This window comes from Mustela nivalis (genome assembly GCF_964662115.1).
Source record: "Mustela nivalis genome assembly, chromosome: 5".
Classification (NCBI taxonomy): domain Eukaryota; kingdom Metazoa; phylum Chordata; class Mammalia; order Carnivora; family Mustelidae; genus Mustela; species Mustela nivalis.
Genome location: NC_139024.1, coordinates 26,427,605 through 26,450,556, shown reverse-complemented (window position 1 = coordinate 26,450,556; position 22,952 = coordinate 26,427,605). Strand labels below are relative to the sequence as shown.

The following is a 22,952-nucleotide window of genomic DNA, read 5'->3' as shown; positions in this document are numbered from 1 at the left end:
GGTCTTTCGGGACTCTTAGCTCTGTCTCCTCAGCTTAGAGTCTTGGGCTCTGCGCACATTTTTCCCCTTTGCTCCTTTCTCAAGGAGGTGAGCTGGGGGCAACTGTTTCTCATCTCTTAGAGATCACTGTCTTTTGTTACTTGATGTCCAGTGGCTAGAAAATTGTTTCACGTATTTTTTTTTTCCAGGTGGACAAGTAAATCTGTTTCCTATTACTTCATCTTGGCGGGAAGCGAAAGTGATTACCTTCATTATTAGTATAATTTATTTCAGTATAAGTTTATATAATTTAGTATTTAATAATGGCTGTGTAGGTTACATGGCTACAAAATTCCTGAGATTTTAACTGGCTCTCACAAGCTGGTATAGGCTAGCTAGCACACCTCTGCCTGACCTTCACTTTCTGCATCAGTTGGCAAAGACATTATTTTATAATATAAGATTAAATCTAGCTTATCAAGTCTAAATTCCATGGCCTTAAGAAGAACAGCTCTAGTCAGTTATTCCGTAATTTTTAAAAACAAAGCAAATAAGGGGCGCCTGGGTGGCTCAGTGGGTTAAAGCTTCTGCCTTCGGCTCAGGTCATGATAGAGCCCCTCAGTATAGGGCTCTCTGCTCAGCAGGGAGCCTACTTCCTCTCTCTCTGCCTGCCTCTCTGCCTACTTGTCACCTCTGTCTGTTAAATAAATAAACCTTAAAAAAAAAAAAAAAGCAGGGGTGCCTGGGTGGCTCAGGGGGTTAAGCCTCTGCCTTCGGCTCAGGTCATGATCCCAGAGTCCTGGGATCTAGCCCCACATCGGGCTCTCTGCTCAGCGGGGAGCCTGCTTCCTCCTCTCTCTCTCTCTGCCTGCCACTCTGCCTACTTGTGATCTCTGTCTGCCAAATAAATAAATAAAAAATCTTTAAAAAAAAAAAGCAAATGAGATAAAACTAATAAATTCTTCAGGATTCAGACTCAGGATTCAATGAACTACACTACTCTCTTCATTCAATAGTTTCCTGCCTCTCTGTAGCCCAAAGAATGTTTCTAGCCCAGGTCTTTGTCATCACTAGACTAAGAACTTACTGTAACTAGTATTTCTGCTTTTCATCTTGTTTCTTTTCAATTCTACCCTCCATGGCATCAATGGAATGAGCCTTCTTTAAACAAACAAACAAACAAACAAACAAGCAAACAAAAACACAGCCTTGATCAGCTGTTTCACATTACCTGAGGGATGAATGCCAAGCTCCTTAGGATATGTACAGCCTCTGCAAACAAACAGACAACTAACAAAATACATCACTCCCAAATCTTGTTCCCCTTGGTAGTATATACTTCATACCCATGTCATGGCTTCATGGAGGCATTTTGTGCTTTTTCAGTCTTTGACCTTCAATTTGACATTGTGATTGCTTTGGCCATTGGGATGTTAGGAATGTGACATGAACAAAGGCTTGCACTTCTTCCATCACTATTAGAGGAACATACCTGATAGCCTCTGTCCCTGTATCCTAAACCCAGAATGAGTATGTGGGCTGGACCCTCAATGTGAAGCAGAACACCCCAGCCAACCCAACAACAGCTATTTGCCATTGACCTGCAGACCAGTGAGCCTGAAAATAAATGCTAATTGTTGCAGGCCATGAAGATGTTTTGTGGTTGTTTATTATGCAGCAAAACCTGATGGGCAAAATAACTAAAATTTATTATTTCATGTCAGGAAGTTTCACACCTATTAGCTCATTTAACTTTCTCAATAAACCGTGAAAGTTTTTGTTTTTGTTTTGCATTTTATGGATGGGAGAAGTGGTATTTTTTGAGCTTATGTTACTTGATTAACTTTACATACTAAGTGTAGTAGATACGAGATTGGAACTCAGATTTTTCTTTCCCATTACACTATCACTTCCTACTTCTCCCGTAATTTCTTCTATTTTCTGCTTCAGCAACATCATACTCTAAAGTAGCATTTCTCTCTCAAGCTTTTGCACATGCTGTACCTAGGCATTTGGTGGGTGCTCAATAAATATTCGATGAGTGGCTAATGAATAAATGGCTATGTAGAAGCCTCTTTTTCACCACCTGGTTAATTCAGTGTTCAAAGCTGTTTTAGAGATCATTCTTTTCTTTTTCTTTAAGAGTTTAGCTAGTTATTTGAGAAAGAGCCAGAGAGCATGAGCAGAGGGAGAAGGAGACAAGGAGATTCCCCACGGAACTCGATCCCAGGACCCTGAGATCATGACCTGAGTGGAAGGCAGCTGCTTAACCGACTGAGCCACCCAGGCACCCCTGGAGATTATTCTTATATGAAGTTTTTTCTCTCCCCTTCAATAATTTCTTCCTTTCTGTTTTTCAACCTATCATAGTAAAAAATTCTACCTATCATACTAAATGGCAGTGATCTCATGGAAACATTTTTTTTTTTCCTTACCTTAAAATTTCTCATTGTTAGTGTCCAGAAAAGTTCATTTTGCATCCCTAGGGCAAATCTGGGAATAGCACAAAACTAATAAGTATATGTTTTCATTCTCAGTGTTCCTTGTGATCACCAAAATAGATCTAAGCTTCCTCAAAATCCCAATTAAGTATTATGACCATCCCTGATGCTATCTGCATTCATAAGCAGACACTAAAGAAAAACTTAAAACTACTTTTCAAGAGGTTTAGGAAACTCCTTACCTGTACTCTAGGACTTCCCATGTTTCTTCCAGGGCCCTCCTGATTGCATACAGCAGACCCTCCTGATTGCATATGACAGACTTTGAGGGAAAGCGCTTGTGAATGCCATACTTGCAGGGGGAAAATATTTGAAAATTGTTTAATTTGGAGGTTTGAGAATTATTTTTCTTAACCAAAGTATCTTAAACGCATAGAGTTTTACAAAGAGAAATCAAATGACTTACGTTTTAAAGTAATTACTTTTTTAAACACTGATGACAGAACCCACAGAAGAGATTACCTCGAAAGTACTTTATTGAGGAAGAGCAACCACCACTAGATGTCAGCACTTAAGAACTATAGCCCCGCCAAAGTCTCTAATGTCGGTTGAATTTGTTTTCAAGATTATGATTTTATGATAAAAGACACTTGGAAAACACTTGCAATGTTTGCTTGAAGTAGGGAAAATAATCTGTTTATTAAATAATAAACTCTATGGCGACAATTCTAACAAGAATAAAAATCTCATTTTAAGTAACCATTTTGCAAACCCTGGAGGGAGGTTCACCAACCGGTACCTTGCCCAAACAGCTCAAGACAGGATTCTCCCAGGGAGGAGCCCCCACAGGCAACACCCTATCATCTCAAAAACTGAAGAAGTGGACTTTGAATCTATGTATCTGGGATTTTCTTCAAATCAGGACAATAAGAAGTTCTTCTTCACAAAACCATACTAGTTGTGGCCCTGCATGGGGACTTCCTATGTTGCTTCTTTTCAACCATCACCTTTCTTCCATTTCTTTCTTTTTTTTTTTTTTATTTTCTAAGTTTTATTTAAGTAATCTCTACACCTGAGATGGGACTCAAACTCAAGACTCCAAGATCAAGTCTCATGATCCTCCCACGGAGCCAGCCAGACACCCCAGTTTCTCCTTTTAAATATAAGCCATGTGATCACTAAATATCCTTTGCTTTTGGAGCATATTTAACAAATCAAAATCAGTGTACTGACAGGCCCTTTAAATTACAAACCTTTGTTTGTTCGTTTTGTTTTTTTCCTAGAACAACAACAAAAAAAGTGTCTCTTTGGCCGTTTCTAAATAGTGAACAAAGTAAGATGTATCGTGATCAAAGAATATGGTGGGATGCCTGGGTGGCTCAGTTGGTTAAGTGTCTGCCTTCAGTTCAGCCGGGATCCTGTTTCTACCTCTCCCTTGCCTGCCACTCCACCTGCTTATGCTCACTCTCTTTCTCTCTGTCTTGGGGGAAAAAAAAAAAAAAAAGAGAAAGGAGTATGGCAAAGGTGTGTCCACAGGGTAGGGTCTGTGAGCCTATGGCTGAGAGTAATGCAAGTCTAATTAGCTGCTTAATGAACCATTATAAAGCTGTCTGGGGTTGAGTGAGGAATGTACACACTTGGCTCAGCTGACTGGCATCATTTTGATCACAGCCTGAAAGGAAACAATAGAATCTGTGAGGCCATTAGATACTTTCATAGGTAGCCTCAGAGAGTTCTTCCATATTGAAATTCTGTAGTACAGGAGACTAATTAAATAGCCTCTGTTTCTTGTACCACCTGCACTTAGTTTTAAGGAAGTGAAAACTGTTTTTATTCTTACTGAAAAATTAAAAACAAAACTAAACTAAACTAAAACTAAAGTCCCATTACAGAATTAGCATTTCTATTCACAGTGCCTTATGATGGAGAAATCTCAAAGTACTTTTGTTTATTGAGGTGCCTGGCTGGGTCAGTCTGTAGAGTGTGTGATCAAGTCTTGGGATCACGAGTTGGGGCCCTGTGTTGCGTATAGAGCTTACATTAAAAAAAAAAAAAAAAAAAAAAAAACCAACACACACACACACACACACACACACACACAAGAGATTTTATTTTTTTGTTCCAGTCAAGATTATATGATGGGTCAGAGATAGGGTTATTTTACATGGTCTTTTCTTACTTTGCTGAGCTCATAATTTCTTTAATCTCTTTGGGAATCAAGGCAATTATGTAAAATTTTGTTCTTCTGAAGTGTGCTCTTCAGCTGTAATACACATCTTCTACTCAATTCTATTTCTGTTCCAGCATTTTTTGACAGGTCCCATGTGAATGTTTATTACCTGTCAAAAATAGTATGATAGAATGATCTTAATACCTTTCATTATTCATTTGGAGACCCTTTGAATCCTTACCTTAGACACAATGTGGGAGTTTCTTTTAGATGTCATTATTTTATAATTAGTTCCCAAGGCCTAAGGGGGCAAGGGATGGGTATAAAAACCAGTGGCTATAGGTAGCCCACAGTATTAGGGCTTTATGTTAACAGTTCAACCATTGTCCACTGATGCCAAATTATGAAAAATACTTTATCTTTCTTATTCAGTGGGATATCCACAGATGTTGGTTTATTCTGTAATTTAAGGGCATGTTACAGAATTTGGTAAGAAATCAGGTTAATGTGACATCTCATGTTTATTAATTCTCTTTCTTTCCTTTCTTTTCTTCCCTTCCTTCCATTTCTTTCTTTCCTGCCTTTTACAGGTCAACTTGTCCTTTTCTCCATCCAATTGGATATTCATCTGCTGCAAATTCAGTTCCCAGTATAGAATCCCCTCTTACCCTTCAGAGCCCCCTCATCCTGATTAAGGAGCTAGATTAGACAAACTTTAAATGTTAGTGGCCATAGATGTATTACAATTTACCCTCTGCAATGGAGAAATGGCTCTAGGAGACTCGGTTTTTGCCTTTCTTACAGCCCTGCATTTCAAAACAGTAGGTACTCTATTACCCTAACTTACCTCTGATAACATTGTATGACCTCAAGCAGGGAAATGCTTTGTTGATGCCATGGGAAAACTCTCAACTCTGAGAATTCTACTTGTTACATTATGGACCCTATCATGTTCTAATTTTTTTTCAATAAACTTGTTTCATTTCCATAATTTTAAGATTAAAGATTTTAGGGACACCTGGGTGGCTCAGCCAGTTAAGCATCTGCCTTCGGCTTGGGTCATGATGCCAGGTCCTGGATTGAGCCCTGCACCGGGCTCCCTGCTTGGCGGGGAGTCTGCTTCGCCCTCCCCTCTGCCTGCCACTCCCTCTTCTTGTGCTCTCTCTGACATATAAATAGATAAGATCTTTTTTAAAAAAAAGATAAAAGTTTTTAAAAATTAGTCAGCTTCAATTTTGCAGCAAATAAAATTTAGTACCCTGGAAATTTAAATATGGAATGGGTCAACCTGCTCATTTGCTTGCTCTGTCAAATAAATAAATAAAAAAAATAATAAAATTAGTGCCCTTCCTCAGCCCATGTACTTGCTCTAATGTATTTATCTTCGTTTGGAAAAAATTTCTTTACTGCTACTTCTTTAAACATAATTTTATCTACTTTTTCTACAGACTATTTTCTTATTATTTAGAAGATGAGCATCACTACAGTGAAATGGGTGGTTAGATAAAAACAATGTTTTATAAATCAATATAGATAACATTTTATAGTCCCAATCCTGCTTATTAGTTGTGTGAAACACAGCCTCAGCTGTCTTGTGTGCCTTATTATCATCCAAACAGCCCTTGGGATTGTCAGACCATCCCCTACATCTCCGCTCAATGTGGGTCTAGGAGGCAATGAGAATTTGCTAGAGCTTCTACCTACTATCAGGACCAGGTCAAGTCCATTTCCTTTGACTAGCCCATGTGGCTCATGCTCTTCTTTTGTAAACACTGCAGGATTCTGTTCCTTGGCAGTGCTTTCTGGACTACTGTTTTCACTATCATCCTGATGTCGGCACATGTCTTTGCATCTCCAGCCACAATATTCTGCTGGTCTTTGTTGTATTGACCCCACAGTGGAAGACAGAGAGATGATAAAGTGTTGTTGCTGTTGTTTTATGATACTCTTTTGGTCTCCAAATATAACTCTTACTATGAAATGATTCTCCATTGTACTGAAATGCTCCCTCCATGAGGGCAGGTACCAAACCATCCATATTTCTAAGATACCTCCTGGCACATAGTAAGTACTCAATCATATTTGTTCAACGAATGGTCTAAGTCCTTCAAGGACTGGCTAGAGAGTACATAAATGACAACATTGACTTTAAACATATCCTCTCTGGTGGGCTTTTTCAGACAAGACAGCATAGACTTCTCTCCCTGTTCCTGCCAAGTACAGCTATAAACCCTGGAAACAATGAAAGAGGCAATCATTGGAGGCCTTTGAAAGGTGAAAAGAGAAAGGCTAGGGACCAAAGACTAGAGGAACAACACAGCGATCAGGTATCCTAATTATCCTCCTCACCCAGAAACAGAAAGCAACCCAGACCCCATGTCTCCTGAACCCTAACATAATGGCAGGAGATGGACCAGGTAGGCTCATTCATCCCCTGGATCAAATAGGAGTCCTGCAAATAACACCAGGCAGGCCAGTGGCACTGTCCAGGGGGACAGAGTAGAAGTTCCTCTGCCAACAGGTGGCTCTGGGGAACTACTCTTCAACCCTGTGAGCTGAAGAATTGCTTTTCTCACCTAGAGGTACAGGAGGCTTGGCTGGGGAAGTGCCTTTTATCCCACAGATAAAAAGCATCAGAAGAGATCAGTCAGAACCCTGATGGTACCAGGGGAGGTAAGCAGACCAAAATAACACAGCAAAGTCTCCAAAAATTAAATCATCAATGGAACCACAGTCTATAAGTAGAATATGATCTGCATGGTAAACCTAAACAGAGTGACTGCCTGCTAAAATAGAAGATGCATATAAGACCTAGAATCACCCAAGTGTCTAGTATATAATAGAAAATCACCTGTCATACCTAGAGCCAGGAATATCACAACTTGAATGAGAAAAGACAATGAAATGATACCAACATCAACATGAATCAGATTTTGGAATTATCTGACATGGATTACAGAGCAGACATCATAAAAATGTTTCGACAAGCAAATGTGAGTTCTTTTGAAACAAAGGAAAATGTAGACTGTTGGAGGCAGGCCCCTGGCCAGGGCAGCCTCCGCCATTAAAAGATGGCGCCTAGCTAGTTGCCAGGTTAGGATTGCCTCGTGAGACTAAGTGGAACGCCCAAAGAGGAAGTAAACAGCATTGGTTGCTAGCGAAGTTGTTCGTTTAGGTGCACAGCCTGATTCGCTCCCTCCTGTACCCTGCTCACTGATTGGTCATGTAAGCGTATATAAGTGTGTAGACTTGCGGAAATAGGAGAGAAGATGCATTTGAACCAGGGCGTCTTGTCGTCCTTGCGGGGCGAGGGCGATAAATGGCGCCGGCACCCAGGAACTAAATAAAGGAATCTTGCATGGTAATCCGCAGGAAAGTGGGGAGTAAAAGTCCGCAATAAGAAGCAGGGCGGCCTTAGAGCCGGAATTTAGCGAGTCCGCAATAAGAAGCGGGGCAGCCTTAGAGCGGAATTTAGCGGCGAGTCTTTAACGTCCACGTCTGTTGTCTGTGTGTTCATAATGGGATCTGAAGTATCTAAAGTGCGGTTGGAAGGGTCTTAAGAAGACCTGCTGAAAGCCAATGGAACTCCACTAAAAGCAAAAACTGCTCGGGCCTTTTTGAATACAGTGGAAAAGGCGGCTCCATGGTTCCTAGATGAAGGCTTGCTAAACATACCTCAATGGGACCACTTAGGGGAGGATTTGAAGAAACAATGCTTTAACTCTACGCCTCAAATTTAACATAACAAAAGCACAGGCACGGGACATAGTAGTCTCCTGCAGAAATTGTGTGATCTTACTACCTGCACCGTCCTTGGGGGTTAATCCTAAGGGTTTGTTACCTAATCATATATGGCATATGGATGTCACATATGTTTCAGAATTTGGAAAGTTAAGATATGTTCATGTCTCTGTAGATACCTGCTCCGGAATAATTTTTGCCTCAGTGCATGGGGGGGGGGGGGGAATCCAGAGATGTTATCGCCCATTGCCTACAGGCTTTCGCCGCATGGGGAAAGCCACGCCAATTAAAGACAGATAATGGTCCAGGCTACACCTCACAACCCTTTAAAGCCTTCCTACAACAACTTGACATTCACTTGATACATGGAATACCCTATAACCCACAAGGACAGAGTGTTGTGGAGCGTGCGCATCTTACAATAAAAAATGCGCTTTATAAACAAAAAGGGAAAATAGGGGACCCCTTCAGGTCCCCTAAAGATAAGCTCAACACCATTCTCTTTATTTTGAATTTTTTAACGTTGGACAAAACGGGTAAATCAGCTGCAGACAGACATGCAAGTGATGCTGCCGTTTCCCCTAAGCCTTTAGTACTTTGGATGGACATCCTCACAGGAAAGTGGAATGGACCAGATCCAGTGTTAGTATGGAGTAGGGGGTCTGTATGTGTTTTTCCACAGGAAAAGGAGGCTCCAATTTGGATCCCAGAGCGGCTGGTGCGTGCAGCCTTGCCTCTGAACACCAGTCATGATGCTGAAGATGCTGATGGTAACTCTGGGGATGCTACACCTCCTGCGGCAGACTCAAGGCAGAGAGCTGTGAGCAGTGGTTAAAGCATGGCCATATCCTTTACCAGTGACTAACTCTTCTCTCATATTCCCTCCTCTCCCTTGGATGCATGGCAGGTCTGTAACTTGCTAGGAGCATGTACTGATATCTCATCAGTGTCCATGTTAAATGGTGGCAAATTCCTCAACTGTTCTTATAAACAAAATGACTCTAGTACCTTTGAGACAACAGTTAATGTGTCTTGTCCCAATAATATTACTTATCAGCCCACTCCCATATGCGTCTGGCCACCGTTCCCTTTCCTTGTAACAAATGCTAGCGAGCTGTATGATACGTTGAATTGCACTAAGAATTGCTATCTTTCCCAGTGCTGGAATGTCACGGCCTTCAAGCTGGCTGTGATTATGCGTATCCCTACCCATGTTCCTATCCCAGTTTCCATTCCAGAGGACAAGTTACCGGTGGTGCTATCCAGAAAGAAGAGAGATTTTGGTATCACAGCTGCCGTTGTGACAGCATTGGCTATATCTACAGCAGCTGCCACGGCAGCAGCAGTCTCGCTTGCTACAACTATACCCACTGCGGAAGCTGTGAACACCCTTGCAGAAGGAACGGTGGCTGCCCTTCAAACACAGACTCAGATCAATGCACATCTGCAAGCAGGAATCCTGATAGTCAACCAGAGAGTGGATTTGGTTCAAGAACAAGTAGACATATGGGGAGCCCTATTGGGACTGGGATGTATAGCACCCTTCCCAGCAATTTGTGTAACTCCCATAGCCTATACTAATGTGAGTGACTTACAGAATGTCTCCCGACAGCTCTCCCAATACTTGCGGGGGAATTAGTCCACAGAATTCCAAAACTATACTCAGCACCTGCTACTAGGCATAACAAGGATAAATAACACCAGAGTTGAGCTTGCAACCCTCCCAGAGATAATCAAAACATTGCAAGATGTGTTAACCTTTACGAAACAATGGGCTAGCGTAATTGGTCTGATGATAATCCTCGTAGTGGGCTTGATTCTGCTAGTAAGGAAACTACAAATTTGGAGGCGACAGCAACCTAGGCAACAGCAAGCCATGGTGCAGGCCTTGTTAGCCATCGAGGCTGGAACATCCCCCCAAGTGTGGCTAAGTATGCTGGATCGTTAGTCAATGACGGGTAAGATTGGTGGGGGAAATATACCAACCTAAGACAGGACGCAGATCATTGATATCTGCCGTCTGATGACGGGTAAGGATATTCCCCGCCACTGACCACCTAAGACAGGCACGATCCCTGCCATAAAAGAAAAAAGGGGGAGATGTCGGAGGCAGGCCCCTGGCCAAGGTGGCCTCCGCCATTAAAAGATGGCACCTGGCTAGTTGCCAGGTTAGGATTGCCTCGTGAGACTAAGCAGAACGCCCAAAGAGGAAGTAAACAGCATTGGTTGCTAGTGAAGTTGTTCGTTTAGGTGCACAGCCTGATTCGCTCCCTCCTGTACCCTGCTCGCTGATTGGTCATGTAAGCATATATAAGTGTGTAGACTTGCGGAAATAGAGAGAAGAGAGAGAAGATGCATTTGAACCAGGGCATCTTGTCGTCCTTGCTGGGCGAGGGCGATAGTAGACAATCTCAGTAAAGAAACAGATGTTAAAAAAATGGAAAATAGAAAGCTGAAAGAAATATAATAACCAACACCAATAAATCATTAGATAGGCTCAATTGTACAATGCAGATGACAGGACAGAATCAGTGAACTTGAGAACAGATAAATAGAATTCACCAAATCTGAATAACAGAAAAAAAATATAGACTTTATGAAAAGAATACCCTTTCCCTGATGATCAAAAAGAACCTCTTTTGCTATACGGTGAATTGTTTCCCATCCTGATGTATTAAACCCCACTCCTGTCCAGCTGGGTGGATTTCATCTCCCTTCTTTGTCCTAATTTCATTATCACAGGGATGTAGCTATCAATCCCAAAGCTTCCTCCAAGGGCTCCTGGGACTCTAAGCAAAAGGGAAATTTTGTAACCTGCTTCAAGGTTCACATTGGGTAGCTTAACAACTAATGTCACTTTCTGAATCCTTCCATCTCCCATCTAACATATTTCTAATCATTCCTGATGAGATAGCACTGGGCTGCCCCATCAGGACTCAGAAGCACAGTCTCCTAGCTAGAATCTATGACAATCCTTTGAACTTAAGAAATTAGCTCTATAAATTTGGAAAGTAAATGCTTATATCTAAATATGTAAACTTTTATTGAGATATTATAAATTAGTTAGCTACTCATTATACAAAGTGAAAAAATATACAAAAAGCGGTATAAAAGAAACTTTTTTTTACAAGTCCTATCCCTTTCAGAGTAAATCTTAACCTTTCTCAACGACTCCTTAATCTGTGGTTTTCTTTGTTATCCTTAAGAAAAACATAAATCATCTTTTCCCCTAAGATTTTTAGTTAATTTACTTAAGAGAGGGAGAGAGCAAAAGCAGGGGGAGCAGCAGCAGGAGAAGCAGGCTCCCCACTGAGCAGGAAGCCCAGTGTGGGGCTCTATCTCAGGACCCTGGGATCATGACCTGAGCTGAAGGCGGACTCTTAACCAACTGAGCCCTTCAGTCACCCCAGAAAAATATAAATCTTCTACTTAACAGTATTTTGAAACTGTTCACAGTTACGCCTGCTGATTCAATTTGTGTGTTCTACTTTGGGAAACATTTTGACATCTAAAGCCTTACTTTAGCTGTTTCAAATGCTCTGTAACTAGGTTTTCAGAGCTTAGGGGAAGTCTGTTGTTAACTAATTAGCTCTGGCTAATTGCTTGCATATTCTAATTGCCCTAGCTATCTATCCCTGAATCCACCATAATCTCCGAGACCTGAATTCTTGGCACTTCTCTCACTTGTCAGATTTGGCTTCATTCCGTTCTGAAGCTTGCCGGCTAAACCCACTCCTTCCTGGTTCTCTTTAGACTGGAGAATAACAGAGGAAAACACAGACTCAACTGACAAATCACGGAATGCGGCTCCTGCCACGTCTTTCTTCCCAAATTCATAACTTCATACGGTTATTAAAAAATAAATTTCAACATGTGCTTACAGTATTCCAGGCAAGGTAATGGTCTGTTGAGAAAAGGGAGCTGACAGCAGCCACACCGAAGCATTGCCCCAGTCAAGCCGCTCTTCCCATCTGATCCCAGGACCCTGAGATCATGACTGGAACGAACCGAAGGCAGAGGCTTAACCCACTGAGCCACCCAGGTGCCCCAGGAATTTAAATTTCTATTAAGCTCTTCAGGAGATTTTGATGTGAGTGATTTATAAAACACCCTTTGAGAAACATGAAGTAAATAAATAACCTTAGAATCCTCCTCTGAAGAGGCACTTGGGTGGCTCAGTCAGTTAAGTTTTTAATTCTTGATTGCAGTTCAGGCCGTGATCTCTGGGTCACATTATTCAGCCTTGTGTCAGGCTCCAAGTTCAGTGTGGAGTTTGGTTGTTCTTTCCCTCTGCTCCTCTTTTCTCTCTCTCTCTTTCTCCAAATAAATAAATAAATAAATAAAATCTTAAAAAAAAAAAAAAGAATCGTCTTCTGGAAATGAAAATGATTATGAGCATAATCATTTATATGCTTTTTTATCATTTATATTTTTATCATTTATATCATTTTTATGAGATATAAGATATAAATACTTAAGAGTCTGGTATTTAGTAAAGACTCAACACATGTTGGGACGCCTGGGTGGCTCAGTTGGGTAAGCAGCTGCCTTCGGCTCAGGTCATGATCCCGGCGTCCTGGGATCGAGTCCCACGTCGGGCTCCTTGCTCCGCGGGGAGCCTGCTTCTCCCTCTGACTCTGCCTTCCACTCTGTCTGCCTGTGCTTGCTCTTGCTCTCTCTCTCTCTCTCTCTGACAAATAAATAAATAAAATCTTAAAAAAAAAAAAAAGAGTTCCTTTCATAGAGAAAGATAAATGAAGAAGGGAAGTAATAATAAAACAGCCAAAATATTAAAAAAAAAAAAAGACTCAACACATGTTAATTCTTCACCCCAAATCCCTTCTTATTTTAATTTTGTATTTTTATTTTTTTAAAGATTTCATTTATTTATTTGACAGAGAGAGATCACAAGCAGGCAGAGAGAGAGAGTGAGGAGGAAGCAGGCTCCCCACCGAGTAGAGAGCCCGATGTGGGACTTGATCCCAGGACCCTGAGATCATGACCCCAACCGAAGGCAGAGGCTCAACCCACTGAGCCACCCAGGTGCCCGAATCCCTTCTTATTTTAGAAATTGCTTCCCACTATACAAAAAGGACAGGTGTTGAATTACAATATAATTTCTCTCTACTCAATCACATCACAATAAATGTATTCTGGTGTTCCATTAGGTTTATTTCTGAATAACTTTACTGACTGTTTAAGACTGGTCTACCATCTACTCCAGTTTTACATCCGTTATACTATGTTCTAATACATGAAATCAAGATAGCTGTTATAATTTTTTAATTCTGTCCCGTAATTTGAGCCAACTTGTTTGTCACTATCTTAAATACCAAATACCACTTGTACTTTAACACTATCTTTCCATGATTGATCTGTAAGGTTAAAATCACAGCAGTTTTAATTATTAAAGTAGGACTAATGGAAGAAATGACTCCAGGCAGATCACTGATTGGGAATTCCTTATCATCAACTCTATCCCCAACATGGGACTTAAACTCATGACTCTGAGTTGGAGAGTTGCATGCTCTACCAACTAAGCCAGTCAGCTGACCCAACTCTATAGTGAATTTTTTATGTTATTTTATTTTATTATTTATTTATTTTTAAATTTTTATTTAATAAAATAAATAATAAATAAATTTTATTCATTAAAATATTATTTATTTTTATTTTATTATTATTATATTATTATTAGACAGAGAGAGAGACAGGAGTGTGAAGAGGGAGGAAATGGCGGGGGGTGAGGGAGAGAGAGACTCCCAAGCAGGCTCCATGCTCAGACGCCTTAACCACAGGAGCCACCCAGATGCCCCCAGTCAGTAATAATTTTGGATAAAAAAAAATGGGCATGGGGCACCTGGGTGGCTCAGTGGGTTAAAGCCTCTGCCTTTGGCTCAGGTCATGATCCCAGGGTCCTGGGATTAAGCCCCACATTGGGCTCTCTGCTCGGCGGGGAGCCTGCTTCCTCCTCTCTCTGCCTGCCTCTCTGCCTACTTGTGATCTCTGTCTGTCAAATAAATAAAATCTTGAAAAAAAATATGGGCATGGTCTGAAGGTTAGCAAAGTGTCCTCCATCTCTTCTCTCCAAATACCAACTACTCCCTACTCTTCCAAGTGACTCAGAACAAATTTGCTTACCTTGGTAATTCTTCCCCAAGTCCTGGTTAGAAAGCAATGATAGGAAAAAATGTGTGAGAAGCCACATAAAAAAATACTAGCCTCTGATTAGATGTGCACAAAGAGTTTACTTACCAGGTTAGTTCTCATCAAAGAGCAGATGGGTTTGGATGAAAATGGAAGGGTAAGAAAGAGGCCATGCAAAAATGATCTGACGCATTTCTCCAAAAGTTGCAGATGAGTAGGTTCCCATGACCTGGAGACATCATAGGACTGAAGCTGGAAAAGGACCAAAGGATCAGAATTTCATATCAGTATTTCTGTGTAACAAACCACCCCAAAATGTAGCAGCTTAAAACTTCAAACAACTAATTATTTCTCATGTATCTTTGGGTTGGCTAGGTGATTCTCACTGGGAGAGAGCACAAACTGAAGGCAGTTGTCAGAGGTAAATGATTCTCTCACACTTATTCTAGCAAGCCAAGGATCCAGCCCCTAGAATTGAAGTGGACTGAATTTTACTTAGGTCACTGTTTTGTATTTCTTTTTTTGCTTTTACATATTCAGATACATTCCAAATATGTCATCCTTAATTTGATCTTTGTTCTGAGATCTCTCAATTCCTCTAAAGATTTTTGTTTCATTCAACTTCTGCTCCAAGACCAATTTTTTAATTAACCAAACCTTTACAAACTTTTATGTTCTATCACCTGAAGTAAAAATGCAGTTGCCATTTTAAATATTCCAAGACCCTGGATTTCTAACCCTCTTGTGGTTAGCACTAATAAATCCTTCTCTGCCTCAAGGCTTGGGAGAATTGGATGAAAGCAGTGCAAGCTATTTATTCAATCTATTCTACAGCTATTTATTGGGTACTTACCTGAAGTATAAATGCAAGAAAAATACCTCCTCATGGGATTAAATTAAATTATGTTGTACTATATGAAAATGACACTACTGATGTACCATCATTAAGTCTTGGATTTTAGTTTTCCAGAAATAAGGGAATAGGGATAAAGCTCCTATTAGTCTGTAATTTTTCTGTTTTCATTTCATTTCACCTCTCTAAATGTTGTGTCCCTTTCACACTCCCACAGCAGTGTGTGAGAGTAGTGGTTTATCCACAGCCTTGCCAAAAGATTGTCAAACCTCAGGATTTTTGTCCGTTTGATAGGCAAGCACAAATTTGTCATAATTTTAGGAAAGCAAAACTTTCTGCCCAGTTTTCATTTTTCTTTTCTGTATGTGAGGGCGAGTCCATTAGATAACTTATAATTTGGGTGGTAGTGCTTCCTTTATAAACTTTTAATTTTAAAAACAAGATAAATTATATTTGTGATAAGTATATAGAATCCTAAAGCAAACATTTATGCCTGGAGTTATTTCTTTTCTATTACAATGGTGGGGAAGAAATGGATGTGAGGGGCAACTGGTTGATTCAGTTGAAAGAGCATGCAACTCTTGATCTCAGGGTTGTGAGTTAAGCCCCATGCTGTGTGTAGAGAATGCCAAAAAAAAAAAAAAAAAAAAAAAAAAGATAAACTGGGGTGCCTGGGTGGCTCAGTGGGTTAAGCCTCTGCCTTCGGCTCGGGTCATGATCTCAGGGTCCTGGGATCGAGCCCCACATCGGGCACTCTGCTCAGCAGGAAGCCTGCTTACCCCTCTCTCTCTGCCTGCCTCTCTGCCTACTTGTGATCTCTCTGTCAAATAAATAAATAAAATCTTTAAAAAAAAAGATTAAAAAAACCAAAAGGGTTTATACCTATTTTTAAAAAAATTGATGTGGATCTAAGCAATTCTCTGCAGAAAAATATTCATTTCTAAATTTTCTTCGAAGATTTTATTTCTTTATGTAGAGAGAAAGAGCACACTGGTGAGGAGGGGGAGGGACAGAGAGGGAGAGAGAGAACCTCAAACAGACGCCATGCTGAGCTTGGAGTTTGACATGATACTTGATCCCATGACCTGAGATCACCACTTAAGCTAAAACCAAGAGTCAGACACTCAGCCAACTGAGCCACTCAGGTGCCCAGAAAGATACTCATTTTTCAGTGAAGAAGCAAAATCATCTACTTATAATAATGATACCTTAGGGATTTTAATTGCTCCCCCTCCAAAAGATGTTGCAGTTTTAACCTCCAATACCTGCAAATGTGACCTTACTTGGAAAAAGTCTTCACAGATGATCAAGTTAAGATGAGGTCATTAGGATGGGCTCTAGCAAACAAATACAATAGTATTCTTTCCTATTCTTAAAACTCTATTTTAAAAATTATTTGAGGGGTTGGGAAGTGTCTGCGGCGGCTCAAGTCATGATCCCAGGGTCCTGGACTGAGCTCCACATTGGGCTCCCTGCTCAGTGGGGAGCCTGCTTCTCCCTCACCTTCTGCCTTTCTCCTAGCTAGTTCTCTCTCTTTCTCAAATAAATAAATAAAAATCTTAAAAAATAAATATTCTTTTAGAACAGGTGAGTAAATATGCAAAATATCTCATTTTCAGTATTATAATGCTCAATACTTACCATTCATAAGCAAAATGACATGCTATATAGGATTTACTTTCATATACTCCAGTCATTAATTTTTTTAAGACTTTATTTTTAAGCAATCTCCTCACTCAATGTGGGGCTCGAATTCAAAACCTGGAGAATAACGGTTGCATGCTCCACCAACTGAGTCAGCCAGGTTGGAGGGGAGGGATGAGACATAAGACACCGCATCTGCATTTGTATTTTCTAAATAGCTTGTTAATTATTTGCTTGATAATGTAATCAGGGACCATTCTTCGGCACCAATTAAAAAACAACAATTTTCTGGGGCCCTTGGCCAATTCAGTCACTAGAGCATATGACTCTTGATCTCAGGGTTGTGAGTTTGAGTCCCACATTGCGTATAGAGATTACTTAAAAATAAAATCTTGGGGCACCTGGGTGGCTCAGTGGGTTAAGCCGCTGCCTTCGGCTCAGGTCATGATCTCAGGGTCCTGGGATCGAGTCCCGCATCGGGCTCTCTGCTTGGCAGGGAGCCTGCTTCCCTCTCTCTCTCTGCCTGCCTCTCCATCTACTTGTGATTTCTCTCTGTCAAATAAATAAATAAAATCTTTAAAAAAAAAATAAAATCTTTAGGGGCACCTGGGTGGCTCAGTCATTAAGTATCTGTCTTTGGCTCAGGTCATGATCCTGGGGTCCTGGGATCGAGCCCCACATTGGGCTTCCTGCTTGGTAGGAAGCCTGCTTCTCCCTCTCCCACTCCCCCTGATTGGTGTTCCCTCCCTCACTGCGTCTCTCTCTGTCAAATAAATAAATGGAATCTTAAAACAAAAAATAAAATAAAATCTTTAGAAATAAGTATTTTAAAAAACACATTTTTCCCTGAAACTAATACAATGCTGTATATTAATTATACTTCAATAAAAAAATAAAAATAAGAAACAATATTTCTTTCATACCCATCATGTGCCAGGCAATGTTGCAAACACTGGAAATACTAAGAATAGTAAGATAGAGCCTGTTCTCTCAGAGAGTAATTATTGGACACAACTGTAAGAGTAAAGTAACTTATCGCCATGGCCCCAGTTAGCAAAACACATTTTTAGGGGTACCTGGGTTGCTCAGTCAGTTAAGTGTCTGCCTTCGGCTCAGGTCATGGTACCGAGGTCCTGGGATGGAGTCCTGCACTGGGCTCCTTGCTCCACAGAGAGCCTTCTTCTCCCTCTCCCTGCTGCTCCCCCTGCTTGTGCTCTCTTTCTCTCTGCCAAATAAATAAAATCTTTAAAGAAATGGTTTTTGAGAGAAATTGCCAAGAGCCATATACAAATAATAAATTCATTTGCCTTTAACTTTCTCTTGTAGCTTTTCATCCACTTCTAACCACACTTAGATATTCTTCAGCTAGTGCTTAGTCTATCAAAGTTCATTATCTCCCCTTCCTAGCACCTGATATGAAGTTATGCATTAAATATTATAACTCATATTTTTCATTTTTGTGACAGCAGCATGATGCCATGACAGTAATTAATTTGAAATAAAAAAGGAAAAATATCTCTTGATTTGTCTGGAATAATGACTTTCTAGATTATGTTTTAATTTTTATATTCTGTTTGCAGTTCTTCTCAGGACTTCACGTAGGTATTACATAAATATACCCAAAGTCTAATAAGGCACCTAAAAGACATATTTATTAAATGAAAATAAAGCCCACTCTGTAAGTGCATCATTTGCAAGCCCTACTCATAAATAAAAAATTACTATAATGCTTTTAAGCCTAAGTATATATTTCAGATGGCAATATACAATTAAGTGTTGTTTTTCATTTCTACTGATCAATGTCTGCAGCCTTTTCCACTAAATTATATTTGGAATCATAGTGTAAAACATATGGCATTATAACAAATGCAATTGACTGATACAATGGTTATAACTAACAATTGCATCTAAGAGAATCCTCTGTACTACTCTGTACTAGTCAGTGAGTAATGTAAGAAATACTTTATGTATTTGCCAGTGAAAAAGCATCTTTAAAGCCAGGCACATTCTACACAGGCTCAATAGAAAGTTGGGCAGCCATCTAGGGAATTTGCCAAAAGTAGCCAGTCCAGAATATTCTTAGGGGGGTCACAATGGACTTTTGCTTCTGATCAGTTTGTCTGCACTTATTTCATCCCCAGGTCAGAAACATTTTTCCTAGACTCTGGTTAATCCCTGAGAGATGAACTGGTTTCCTCATCCCAGCTCAGGAACTGGAAGGGAGAATGTGGTCATCATCACATAGTAATGCTTTGGAGATTTGCTTTTTAGTTACAGGTTACCAGCTAACTGGCCTTTATTAGTCATGTTAAAAGGTTTTCACTTTTAATTTGTTTTATACCATATGTGCTTATTTTTTTTTTAAAACATCTGGCTTTTAGTTTGCAGAAATGTTTAACCCCTTTAATCAGTTCCACTTAATACAGATCTTCCTGTATTTACACTGGGATTATGACCTGATAAACAATTCCAAGTTGAAAATATCGTAATTTGAAAATGAAGTTAATACAGCCAACCTACAAAAGTCATTGTTTAGCCCAGACTACCTTAAACGTGCTCAGAATACTTACATTGGCCTACAGCTGGGCAAAATTATGTAACGCAAAGTCTATTTTATAATAAAGTATTGAATATCTCATGTACTTTATTCAAATTGAAAGTGAAAAAGTGAAGTACTCAAAGTGAAAAACGCAGCGACTGTACAGTTACAGAATGGTTATAAGTGAATCACTTGGCTGACAGGGAGGTGGCAGGTGGGGTGGGCTGCAAATTGGTGCTGTTGCCCCACCATCAGGAGAGAGAGTCTGCAGCATAATCCTAGCCCTGGAAAAGATAAAAACTCAGAATTTCGAAGAACGGTTTCTACTGAATGCCTATTGCTTTCGCACCATCTTTAAGTCGAAAAATGGTTAAGTCATGTAAGTCAGGAACTGTCTGTAGTCTGTATTGGATCAGTCCAGATCACACATCACAGATCACAACCACTGTCAGACAGTGGTTCACCAGGACTATTTGCTCTGAGAGTAGAAAGAGAAACTTTGATGACAAAGAACTGCGAAGTCATGAAATAGAAAAGAGGAGGAGAGAAGGCAATGATATTTGGAAAAATATACCAAAATTCAACGGTTAGGTATCCACAGATCTTTTGGTACTTTGTGAGATAATTAATGTTTGTATTCAATTTGAGGCTGAGTAATTACTGTTAACCGAAGTGCAATATGGAACACAGCTGATAGTAGGTTCCCCAAGCTTCTGACACTTAGTGGATTCTGAGATATGTACCATTATTACTTGGAAGTGCCGAGTTGGCCGTTCACTATTGCACGGTACCTCCAGAGCGTTTGTTAAGCGGAAGACGGCCGGGGCTGAGGATGCGATTTGATACCTTCTTACGGTTTCGCTCCCGCCTCCCTCCAGGCGCACCCCAGGGACCTCCGCCTAAGGCTCTCCCAGGATCAAGCGCAGCGCGCTGTGGGATCAGAGTGACAGGCCCGGACACTCGAAGCCTTCACTGGAGCAGCCGGCGGCGACGACCCGGCGCGTCCACACCCCGCGCGGGAACGCGCCCTTCCAACAGCAGGAGGCGGCGCGCCTCCCCCGGAGCCGGCGGGGAAAGCTCTGCCACCGCCGAGCACACCAACCCAGCCCGAGAATGAATGGAAAGTTCAATCTCGCGCGCTCGGCGCGGGCAGCCAATGACGCGGCCGGGAGCGGCGGCGGGCAGGTGTGCGCGTGCCGCCGCCTGACGCAGGCTCGAGCCCAGCAGCCCGCCGCCGCCGCCGCCGCCGCGGCCCCCCTCCGCCCCCCGGCCCGGCCCCCTCCTCCCCGCGCCCAGCCACCCGCCGGGCTGCGGCGGCGGAGCGGCGGCGACAGCAGATTCCGCGCCCGGCAGCCGCGCGCCGCCCTCGCTCCCCGGCCCCTCCGCACCGCGTCTTCCCCTCCCGCTCACAATGTGCTGACCCTCCCGGCCCCGCCGCGCGCATCCCGGGTCTCCGGCCGCCGCGCTCCCTCAGGAAGTGACAGACTCCAGGCCCCTTCCTCCGCCCCGTCCCCCCGGACTGAACGCCACACACGTACTCACACCCTCTCTCCCGCTCACACCCGGGCTAGCGACACGACCATGAGGCCCCGGAGGTAAGCAGCGCGCCCCGAAGCCGGGCGAGTGCGAGTGGGGCCGGGGGTGCGCGCGGGTGCGGACGCCGCTCGCGGCCCCGGGTCTGGCACGTGAGCAACGTCGAGGGGAGCTCGGTGCCGGGGAGCAGGAAGAAAGGAGGAGGCGCGAGCGCCAGGGAGGGGAAAGGACAGGGCAAGGTGGGGAAGTGACAGGTCTCGCAGCAAGTTGTCGTGCGGGAACCCGAGCCGCGTCCTTCCTTCTCCGGCCCTGATTTATTGCCCCCGTGTTACCACTGAGATGCGGGCGGTCGATGTACTTCCGGGTTCACACCTTTCTCTCCCCGCTCTGTGCCGCTGGGTCGGCGCTCGCTGTCGGCGCTGCGTCTCCAGCGCGGCCGCCCAGTCTCTGCGCCGCGGTCGCCGCCCGCCGCTCGGAGCCGGCTGGAAGCGGGAGGGCCGGGGCAGGGAGGGGGCGCGGGCGACTCGGGTCGCGATGGTGCGGCGCCGGCTGGGGTCCCGGCGGCCGGTTCCCGCGGCTGGTACCGGCGCCTCGGACACGCGGGGCCGCACCAGCAGAGGGCGTCCGCACCTGCCCTTCGCGCACTTCGCCGGCGGGGCTGCTTTGTAACAGGCAGGCGTCGGGGATCCTTTTTGCTTCGGTAGTGGTGGTATAAATTAATGAATTAAAACTAAGGATTTCAGGAAAACGGAGAAAAACCCACTTGGATTTAGGTTGCGTTTGAAAAGGAAAAAAAACCCCGATGCATTCGCAGGAGCATTAACCGACCACTGACTGGAACATCGGAAGCGGTGCATTAGGAAGATTTGTACTGCAAAACTTTTTTTTTTTTTTTTTAATTGCACGTTGGTAAATATTGAGTGTTTTCGAGTAACATCTTACAGTATGTATTTAGTGTCCTCATTGCGGAAATTTCTTAAATGTAAGTAATAGTCCGCCATTTTGAATTGTTTCCTGTAACACAGACTGAAATCTTAGGTTCCTGTGTTTCTTTGAGTTCCTTTCTGTTCTTTCTGTGGACTTGTTTTCATCCCATACGTTTTTAAGGTTACCAGGTATGATTACCGTTCATAGAACTAAATTCTCCACTGAAGATTTTTTTATCTACAGCTGTTAATGCAATTATATTACTGTTTTATTGTTTTTATTTCTTAGTCGCAAATATTGGGGAAGTTAAAATTATACATGGCAACTCATGTTAGAATGAATTTAAAACATTTTACAATATCGGTGGATTTTTGTGATTTTTACTCTGATCAAAAAAAATCCTCATATTTCCTTTTTGTCCAGATGATTATCATAGTTAGCTAGGTGACATGTAAAAATGCTTTCTGAAACGCATTGGTTGGTATAGCAAAATTTTAAGTCCAACAGTAAGTTATGAAACATCACAATTTAACTTAATAAAAGATTTCAGGGGAACTTTAAAATTTAAAATTACATTCTTGGAAATTTATGCCAGTTTATGTGATTTTCAAAATACAAATTTGTGATGAAATTTATGCCATTTTTTTCTGCTATGGATATGCACATATATGAGAGGAGTTATACTGTAAGTTAACAACAGAACGCGTAATAATCAGTATTCCACTGAGATTAATAATTAGATATTTGTCCATTTGGGGGTGAATTCTTTCTTCCCAAATTATTTATCTCTGAATGTATAAAATAGGACAATACATCATGCCTAAATTTACTGAACATTTTCAGGAATCAAACTCATACAGGCCTCTTTCTAGTACTTGGTAGGGAGGGGAAGATACTACAAATGAATAAAATGCTTTATTTGACTTTTCTGTTTTGCAAATGGGATCATCTGATCATTGCTTGATAATAAAATGTTAA

At 41.8% G+C, this 22,952-nt stretch overlaps 1 protein-coding gene and 1 long non-coding RNA gene across 4 annotated transcripts in view; one reads left to right on the top strand and one right to left on the bottom strand.

Annotated features, from left to right (window-relative positions):
- Nucleotides 1-4,514: 4,514 nt before the first annotated feature.
- LOC309864765 lies at nucleotides 4,515-21,332 on the bottom strand. 3 transcript variants are annotated; one of them, XR_014311750.1, is made up of 4 exons: nucleotides 21,053-21,332; nucleotides 18,052-18,200; nucleotides 12,472-12,640; nucleotides 4,515-4,759 (listed from the first exon to the last, which is right to left on the bottom strand). It is a non-coding gene; the product is annotated as an uncharacterized lncRNA (long non-coding RNA). The 3 variants fall into 3 exon arrangements; XR_014311751.1 differs by having other exon boundaries at nucleotides 21,057-21,332; XR_014311752.1 differs by lacking the exon at nucleotides 12,472-12,640 and having other exon boundaries at nucleotides 21,057-21,332.
- LIN28B (lin-28 homolog B) overlaps nucleotides 20,838-22,952 on the top strand; it is a 139,448-nt gene continuing 137,333 nt past the window's right edge. The window contains exon 1 of the mRNA XM_082730543.1: nucleotides 20,838-21,109. The gene's annotated coding sequence lies outside the window, so the exon portion shown is untranslated. The remainder of the gene's footprint in view (nucleotides 21,110-22,952) is intronic.